The sequence below is a fragment of the Carcharhinus amblyrhynchos genome, chromosome 20, assembly GCF_965287045.1.
Source record: "Carcharhinus amblyrhynchos chromosome 20, sCarAmb.v2.hapA, whole genome shotgun sequence".
NCBI classification, from domain to species: domain Eukaryota; kingdom Metazoa; phylum Chordata; class Chondrichthyes; order Carcharhiniformes; family Carcharhinidae; genus Carcharhinus; species Carcharhinus amblyrhynchos.
Genome location: NC_137343.1, coordinates 49,351,479 through 49,360,409, shown reverse-complemented (window position 1 = coordinate 49,360,409; position 8,931 = coordinate 49,351,479).

Here is an 8,931-nt window from a genome sequence, read left to right as displayed (position 1 = left end):
GCTGAAGGGCCTGTTTGTGCTGTAGTGTTCTATGTTCTACGTTTACGCTGCTAATCCCCCCGACACTAGGGGCAATTTAGCACGGCCAATCCACCTAACCCACACACCTTTGGAGCGTGGGAGGAAACTGGACCGCCTGGAGGAAACTCACGCAGACATAGAACATAGAACATAGAACATTACAGCGCAGAACAGGCCCTTCGGCCCACGATGTTGCGCCGACCAGTTTTTAAAAAAAAAACACTGACCCACTAATCTAAACCAATCCCTTTTCGTCCATAAACCTATCCACAGATCTCTTAAACGCCCCCAAACTAGGCGTGGGGAGAACATGTAAACTCCACCCATTGAAATTGAACCTGGGACCCGGTGCTGTGAGGCGGCAGTGCCAACCACTGTGCCACCCAAAGTATGTTCACTGCCACAGGGAACCACCAGGATACAAAGAAAAATCAGTGTGAAGGGTTGGTGTTTCTGATAGTATTGGTTAAGGGGTAAATATTGCCCCATATCCCAGGAGGACCTTGTTCATCTTCCAACCGTGATAAAGATCTTTCCCAACTCGGAGTAACCAAGAAGGTAGATGAGGGCAGTGCAGTTGATGTTGTCTACATGGACTTTAGCAAGGCCTTTGACAAGGTACCGCATGGTAGGTTGTTGCATAAGGTTAAATCTCACAGGATCCAGGGTGAGGTATCTAAATGGATACAAAACTGGCTTCTTGACAGAAGCCAAAGTGTGGTTGTAGAGGGTTGTTTTTCAAACTGGAGACCTGTGACCAGCAGTGTGCCTCAGGGATCAGTGCTGGGTCCACTGTTATTTGTCATTTATATTAATGATTTGGATGAGAATTTAGGAGGCATGGTTAGTAAGATGGCACCAAGATTGGTGGCATAGTGGACAGTGAAGAAGGTTATCTTGGATTGTGACGGGATCTTGATCAATTGGGCCAGTGGGCTGACAAATGGCAGATGGAGTTTAATTTAGATAAATGCGAGGTGATCGAACCAGGGCAGGACTTACTCAGTTAATGGTAGGGCATTGGGGAGAGTTACAGAACAAAGAGATCTAGGGATGCAGGTTCATAGCTCCTTGAAAGTGGAGTCACAGATGGACAGAGTGGTGAAGAAGGCACTCGGCATGTTTGGTTTCATCGATCAGAACACTGAATACAGGAGTTGGGACGTCTTGTTGAAGTTGTACAAGACATTGGTAAGGCCACACTTGGAATACTGTGTACAATTCTGGTCACCCTATTATAGAAAGGATATTATTAAACTAGAAAGAGTGCAGAAAAGATTTACTAGGATGCTACCGGGACTTGATGGATTGAGTTATAAGGAGAGGCTGGATAGACTGGGACTTTTTTCTCTGGAGCATAGGAGGCTGAGGGGTGACCTTATAGAGGTCTATAAAATAATGAGGGGCACAGATCAGTTAGATAGTCAATATCTTTTCCCAAAGGTAGGGGAGTCTAAAACTAGAGGACATAGGTTTAAGGTGAGAGGGGAGAGGGTCCAGAGGGGCAACTTTTTCACACAGAGAGTTGAGAGTGTCTGGAACAAGCTGCCAGAGGTAGTAGTAGAGGCGGGTACAATTTTGTCTTTTAAAAAGCATTTAGGGAGTTACATGGGTAAGATGGGTATGGAGGGATACGGGCCAAATACAGGCAATTGGGATTAGTTTAGGGATTTTAAAAAAGAGGGTGGCATGGATAAGTTGGGCCGAAGGGCCAGTTTCCGTGCCGTAAATCTCTCTGACTCTAATTGCCTGAGTTAGCAGACAGGGCCTTGGGTTCACATCTCATCTGAAAGGTATTTCATTGGTGACCAGGATACGAGATTGGAGGATACGGCTGTGAGCTTTGCTCTGTCACACCTCATTCACCTTACACAATTCTGTAGGTCATTACACAAGCTCGGGAGAGTTTGGCAGAGATTCAGACTCAGAGGGTTGGATTTGGCTGAGGAGGTGAACGTGGGCATTGCTGCAGTGTGTTCTGTGAGGCGTGTCCACTGCTGACACAGGCACCCGGCACTCGATTTTCACCCACTAACTTTACTCTTTGAGTAAAGAACCTACCCCTCACATCTGTTAATGTTTAAAAAAAGCCAACTTTAAGGGCATTCAAATGGTCAGTGGATAGGGATATAGATACCATAGGAATAGTTTAGGTTAGAGGGTCATTAGATTGGTTCCACTGGTCGGTGCAACACCGAGGGCCGAATGGCATGTACTGTGCTGGAATGTTCTGTGTTCTACCTCATGCCCCTCGCACCTTAAACCTGTGAATTGACAGTTGAGCTTTCGAGAATTTGCTGGATCGGGATTTCCTCTCCTGTTTTCACCCTGTCTCGGATACGTGCTTGTTCTCACAGGAGCTGTGCTCTGTGTTCTTCACCCAAGAGTCAATGTTAACTTGAAAGTCCCACAGTGAAATCTTCAGAGTTTCCTTAGAGCTTTTCCTCTGGCCAGCACTCACACTGTCTCTCACACACACACACGCACACACTCACACTGTCTCTCACACACACACACGCACACACTCACACTGTCTCTCACACACACACACTCACACTGTCTCTCACACACACACACGCACACACTCACACTGTCTCTCACACACACACACTCACACTGTCTCTCACACACACACACTCACACTGTCTCTCACACACACACACACACACTCACACTGTCTCTCACACACACACACACACACTCACACTGTCTCTCACACACACACACTCACACTGTCTCTCACACACACACACACACACTCACACTGTCTCTCACACACACACACACACACTCACACTGTCTCTCACACACACACACACACACTCACACTGTCTCTCACACACACACACACACTCACACTGTCTCTCACACACTCACACTCACACTGTCTCTCACACACACACACTCACACTGTCTCTCACACACACACACACTCACACTGTCTCTCACACACACACACACACTCACACTGTCTCTCACACACACACACACACTCACACTGTCTCTCACACACACACACACACTCACACTGTCTCTCACACACACACACACACTCACACTGTCTCTCACACACACACACACTCACACTGTCTCTCACACACACACACACTCACACTGTCTCTCACACACACACACACTCACACTGTCTCTCACACACACACACACACTCACACTGTCTCACACACACACACACACACACTCACACTGTCTCACACACACACTCACACTGTCTCACACACACACTCACACTGTCTCACACACACACTCACACTGTCTCACACACACACTCACACTGTCTCTCACACACACACTCACACTGTCTCTCACACACACACTCACACTGTCTCTCACACACACACACACACTCACACTGTCTCTCACACACACACACACACTCACACTGTCTCTCACACACACACACACACTCACACTGTCTCTCACACACACACACACACTCACACTGTCTCTCACACACACACACACACTCACACTGTCTCTCACACACACACACACACTCACACTGTCTCTCACACACACACACACACTCACACTGTCTCTCACACACACACACACACTCACACTGTCTCTCACACACACACACACACTCACACTGTCTCTCACACACACACACACACTCACACTGTCTCTCACACACACACACACACTCACACTGTCTCTCACACACACACACACACTCACACTGTCTCTCACACACACACACACACTCACACTGTCTCTCACACACACACACACACTCACACTGTCTCTCACACACACACACACACTCACACTGTCTCTCACACACACACACACACTCACACTGTCTCTCACACACACACACACACTCACACTGTCTCTCACACACACACACACACTCACACTGTCTCTCACACACACACACACACTCACACTGTCTCTCACACACACACACACTCACACTGTCTCTCACACACACACACACACTCACACTGTCTCTCACACACACACACACACTCACACTGTCTCTCACACACACACACACACTCTGTCTCTCACACACACACACACACTCACACTGTCTCTCACACACACACACACACTCACACTGTCTCTCACACACACACACACACTCACACTGTCTCTCACACACACACACACACTCACACTGTCTCTCACACACACACACACACTCACACTGTCTCTCACACACACACACACACTCACACTGTCTCTCACACACACACACACACTCACACTGTCTCTCACACACACACACACACTCACACTGTCTCTCACACACACACACACACTCACACTGTCTCTCACACACACACACACACTCACACTGTCTCTCACACACACACACACACTGTCTCTCACACACACACACACACTGTCTCTCACACACACACACACACACTCACACTGTCTCTCACACACACACACACACTCACACTGTCTCTCACACACACACACACACTCACACTGTCTCTCACACACACACACACTCACACTGTCTCTCACACACACACACACTCACACTGTCTCTCACACACACACACACACTCACACTGTCTCTCACACACACACACACACTCACACTGTCTCTCACACACACACACACACTCACACTGTCTCTCACACACACACACACACTCACACTGTCTCTCACACACACACACACACTCACACTGTCTCTCACACACACACACTCACACTGTCTCTCACACACACACACTCACACTGTCTCTCACACACACACACACACACTCACACTGTCTCTCACACACACACACACTCACACTGTCTCTCACACACACACACACTCACACTGTCTCTCACACACACACACACTCACACTGTCTCTCACACACACACACACTCACACTGTCTCTCACACACACACACACTCACACTGTCTCTCACACACACACACACTCACACTGTCTCTCACACACACACACACTCACACTGTCTCTCACACACACACTCACACTGTCTCTCACACACACACACTCACACTGTCTCTCACACACACACACTCACACTGTCTCTCACACACACACACTCACACTGTCTCTCACACACACACACTCACACTGTCTCTCACACACACACACACACACACACTGTCTCTCACACACACACACACACTCACACTGTCTCACACACACACACACTCTCACACTCAGACACACACACACACTCTCACACAGACACATACACACACACTCACACTCAGACACATACACACACACTCACACTCAGACACATACACACACACTCACACTCAGACACATACACACACACTCACACTCAGACACATACACACACACTCACACTCAGACACATACACACACACTCACACTGTCTCTCACACACACACACTGAGACACACACACACACACACACACTCTCACACTCAGACACACACACACACACACTCACTCACACTCAGACACACACACACTCAAATACACACTCTCTCTCTCACACACACACACACACACACACACACACACACAATCCTGGAATGAGGTGAGCGTCAGACATTCTGGATGAACCAGCCTCCCTCCATTGTGTTTAACAGGACAGCTCAGGTCAGCGCCTGAGTGTCTGGTGTTACACGGTGTTATCTGATTTTCACAAGTGTCTGAAGGCAGTTCAAGGGAAGGGCATGGAGCCCGGGCTTTGTGTGGGCAATATTTCTCAATAGTTTGGTCAGGAGATTTATTCCACTTTGTTCCCAGATTGATGTCCAAAGTCTTCTGGAGATTACACTTGCTTTGATTGTTCTTGGTCACGTCCCAACATTATAAAAAAACAAGTCAAAAGGTCTGTGTGCTGCCAAGATAAATAAACTTACCCAACTGCTGACAGCTTCCGGGCTCTGAGTTGGAGAGGGGTCTTTCCTGGAGCTGGTCCATTCCCTTGGTTCTCCATGTGCTAATGGTGAACATGATGTGGAGATGCCGGCGTTGGACTGGGGTAAACACAGTCAGAAGTCTCACAAACACCAGGTTAAATCCAACAGGTTTATTTGATAGTAAACACCACAAGCTTTCGGAATGCTGTTCCTCCTCAGCTGATGAAGGAGCAGCGCTCCAAAAGCTCGTGGTGTTCACTACCAAATAAACCTGTTGGACTTTAACCTGGTCTTGTGAGACTTCTGACTGTTAACGGGGAGACAGAACAGTCACAGTGTTGGGGTGCAAGTCCACACTACATTTCTCAGCTTGTACACAGGGGGTCACAATGTCCTTTGGGGGGGGGTCCTTGCCTGGAGATGTCTCAGACTGCGCAGATTCCGATCGTGCCCCATATCCGATTTTGGTGCCACCATCTCCGCCATTGGCAAACGTGGCAGGGAAAAGCATGGACAGGGTTAGAGTTGGCACGTAACCTATTTACCCCAACAGTCACAGCGGAAATGGTGGCGTTGCGGTGATATCACTGGACTAGTCACCTTGAGGCTCAGGTTAATGCTCTGGGGGAACATGGGCTCAAACCCCACCACGGGTGGAATTTAAATCCACCAGATAAAGAACAACACAGCCCGGGAAAAAGGCCCTTCGGCCCAACGAGACCGCGCCGCCATCTTAACATTGTGAGTCCCCCTCTCCACCCATGACCCTTGTCTACGCTGATGGCATTCCACATCGGAAACCAGATTGAGGGAAGACTAATTTAGGGACAACTTGTTACACCAATCAGCCTAATAGCACATCTTTGGGGTGTGAGAGGAAACCGGAGCACCCGGAGAAAACCCACGCAAACACGGGGAGAATGTGCAAACTCCCACAGACACCGGCCCAAATCCATGTATCTGCACAGCAAACAGTGATAGTCACTGAGCTGTCGTGTTGCCCAATATCTGGTCCAGTTTAAGCACACACTAACACCGTGAAGCACTAGGCTACTCTTGAAACAACCAAGAGCAACCCTCGCACGACCCACCGCGTGTGGCCGCAACTGGAGTACTGTGTGCAGTTTTGGTCGCCGCACTTGCACAAGGATATTTTGGCCTTGGAGTGCAGAGGAGGTTCACTAGGCTGATACTGGAGATGAGGGGGTTGGACTATGAAGAGAGACTAAATAGACTGGGTCTGTACTCGTTAGAGTTTAGAAGGATGAGGGGGGATCTTATAGAGACGTATAAGATAATGAAGGGGATGGATAGGGTAGAGGTAGAGAGATTCTTCCCGCTCAGAAAGGACAGCAGGACTAGAGGGCACAGCCTCAAGATAAAGGGGGGGCGGTTTAGATCGGAGTTGAGGAGGAACTTCTTCACTCAAAGGGTGGTGAATCTCTGGAATTCTCTGCCCGTTGAAGTGGTGGAGGCTGCCTCGCTAAATATATTTAAGTCACGGGTAGATAGGTTTCTGATAGACAGGGGAATTAAGGGTTATGGGGAGAAAGTGGGAAAGTGGAACTGATCCACTTCAGATCAGCCATGATCTTATTGAATGGCGGGGCAGGCTCGAGGGGCTAGATGGCCGACTCCTGCTCCTATTTCTTATGTTCTTAGCGAGCCTGGGATAGCATTCACTGGGCACACAGTGTCTGCCATCCTTTCTACCCCCTTTCCCTCACCCCAGCAGGAGAAGTTCCCACTATCAGGGATCATCCCCATCAATGGGGGGCAGGAGTGTTCACCCCAGCGGTGGGGTCAGGGGCCATTGAGACTTCCCTGGGAGGTCGGGGGGAGGAGTGGATGACCCTTGGACAGTGCTAGAACCCTCTGTACCTCGGAGAATCCTGAACAGTCTTGGCAAGGTGGACACGGGAAGTTGTTTTCCCTTGTGGGTGAGTCCAGAACTAGGAGCCACTGCTATAAAATTAGAGATTTCCCTTCTAGGATAGAGGGGAATTTTTTTCTGAGTGTTGTACAACTCTGTGCTTTGGAGGTGGGGAACGTAGAACATTTTTACGATGGAGGTTCTTGTTAGCCAAGGGGATGAAAGTTACCATTCCCTTGGAACTTGGCTATCAGTCTCTGCTCAGCGCCTCTGCGCTGGCGTGTGTCGTGAAGGCCGCCTTGAAGAATGCTTACCCGAAGATCAGAGGCCGAATGCCCGTGACTGCTGGAAGGGAACCAGTCTTGCCTGGTGATTGTTGAGTGGTGTTCATTCATCGTAGCGTCTGCATGGTCTCCCCAATGCCTCGGGACATCCTTTCCCGCAGCGTATCAGATAGACAACATTGGCCGAGTTGCGAGAGTATGTACCGTGTACCTGGTGGATGGTGTTCTCATGTGAGGTGATGGCGTCCGTGTCAATGATCCAGCATGTAGCACGGATACACGGGCGCGCACGGTAGCACAGTGGGTTAGCACTGCTGCTTCACAGCTCCAGGGTCCTGGGTTCGATTCCCAACTCGGGTCACTGTCCGTGTGTGGAGTTTGCACATTCTCCTCGTGTCTGCGTGGGTTTCCTCCAGGTACTCCAGTTTCCTCCCACAGTCCAAAGATGTGCGGGTTAGGTTGATTGGCCATGCTAAGAAATTGCCCCTTAGGGATGTGTAGGTTAGAGGGATTGGTGGGTATAATATGGGGGTAGGGTCTGGGTGGGATTGTGTTGGGTGCAGACTCGATGAGCCTCTTTCTGCACTGTAGGGTTCTGCACAGGTAGGGTTGTGTGGTGATGGACAGGAACGTGGAATTCGAAACACAAATAGATCAGCCAGGGTCTTATTAACCGGCCGAGCAGATTCGAGGGACAGAATGTGTTCTATGTGTTCTATGTGTTCCTATTTCATATGTTCGCACGTTGAGTATAAACCAGGGGCCTCATGTCATCCCTGTAAGTGGTCCACAGCAAGATGGGGATAATTGGTCTGGTGGAATTTTTGGGATTTGATATGAAGATTGAAGGTGTAACAGATGGCGAGGAGTGTAGGGAAAGGTTCAGAGCAGGGAGTGGAGGCAGTGAA